A 1269-nucleotide genomic window follows, 5' to 3' on the forward strand; every position below is an offset into this window, starting at 1 on the left:
CCTTGGTTAGACACAAGAGCGTCGTCTATGTACAGAGCATGTTTCTCTTTTTTTTTTTCTTTTTTCTTCTTTTTTTTTTTTTTTTTTTAACTTGTTTTATTTAACGTGCGTACGCGTCTGTCCTTTCTTTCCTTTTTCTTTTGCCCGTCTGTTCTAGAAAATCAGCCGACCTTTCTCCTTCGCCAGTTTGTTTCGTTCAATATCAACGCTGTCGTTCTCCAAATAAACGTACGTCAAATGTACCAGAGAGAACTTGTTGTCAGTTGTCGGCGAAACTTTCGAAGATTAACCGACCGTCCCCAGTAAATTGATAATCGTCGGTAATTATTTTGGAACGGTAAGTCGACTTTAGAAAAAAAGAAAAGAATGATCTCGGGATCATCGGTGACCTCGTTACGTTCTTTCCGAGATCGACTTTCAACGTCTCTCCTTCACCAGTCAACACGGAAATCGAAGTACTTCCGTTTCACTGAACGAAAACTAAAACAAAGTGATCGAAAGATCATGTCGCTAATAATCAAAAGGTAGACGCTTTAATCATAAATTAAAAAAAAAGAAACAAAAACAGTTGAAAGTACATTGCGAAAAGTTTCAGGCGACGAGAAACAAGACTAAAGCCGTGAAGGCCGTGTCGATCAAGGAAAGAGTTGAAAATTCCGCGGGGAGAGATTGGTTTTTAGAAGCTGGTCGCGAAGCTGGCGTGTCCCGTTTCGAACGCCAGTGAAACGCCAGTAAAACGGGCAATAAACGTTTCTCGAAGTGGGGCGTAAAAGCATGGCACGGGCCGGCTAGATAAAACGCGCGATTCCCACGTCCGATCGGTCTAACGGCCGGCTTAAGTGATTGCTTCTCTTCATTAGAGGCCGGCTCGTTTCGTTCGAGTCGATCTCCTTCTTCTGTTCGGTCGTGGGGGCGGGAAGGTAGCGAAACTTGAGGGACAGGTGCGGTAATGGCCCGTATCCGAGCGGTTGCACGTCTCTTCTCTCTTTCTCTCTCTCTCTCTCTCTCTCTATTGGAGAAAAGGGGCTGCCAACCAGCTAGTTGCAGTCGATTTAACCCCTGCCCTCGCCGGCTCCGCCACCCCTAGAGACTATTACGCGAATTGATTCGGCATCGGTTCTGCCCCGCAGTCGGCCAAGCACCGTTTAGCTCCTCGTTTCTTCCAGTCTCTTCCTCCCTGCCCCTTAGTTGCTACCGTTGATTCTCCAACATTTTAAGTATTTTAAGCAGATGGACAAGTTATTCGTCGTCTCTTGAGAAACAAAATTC

This window comes from Frieseomelitta varia, unplaced genomic scaffold, assembly GCF_011392965.1.
Source record: "Frieseomelitta varia isolate USP_RPSP 00005682 unplaced genomic scaffold, Fvar_1.2 scaffold_5, whole genome shotgun sequence".
Classification (NCBI taxonomy): domain Eukaryota; kingdom Metazoa; phylum Arthropoda; class Insecta; order Hymenoptera; family Apidae; genus Frieseomelitta; species Frieseomelitta varia.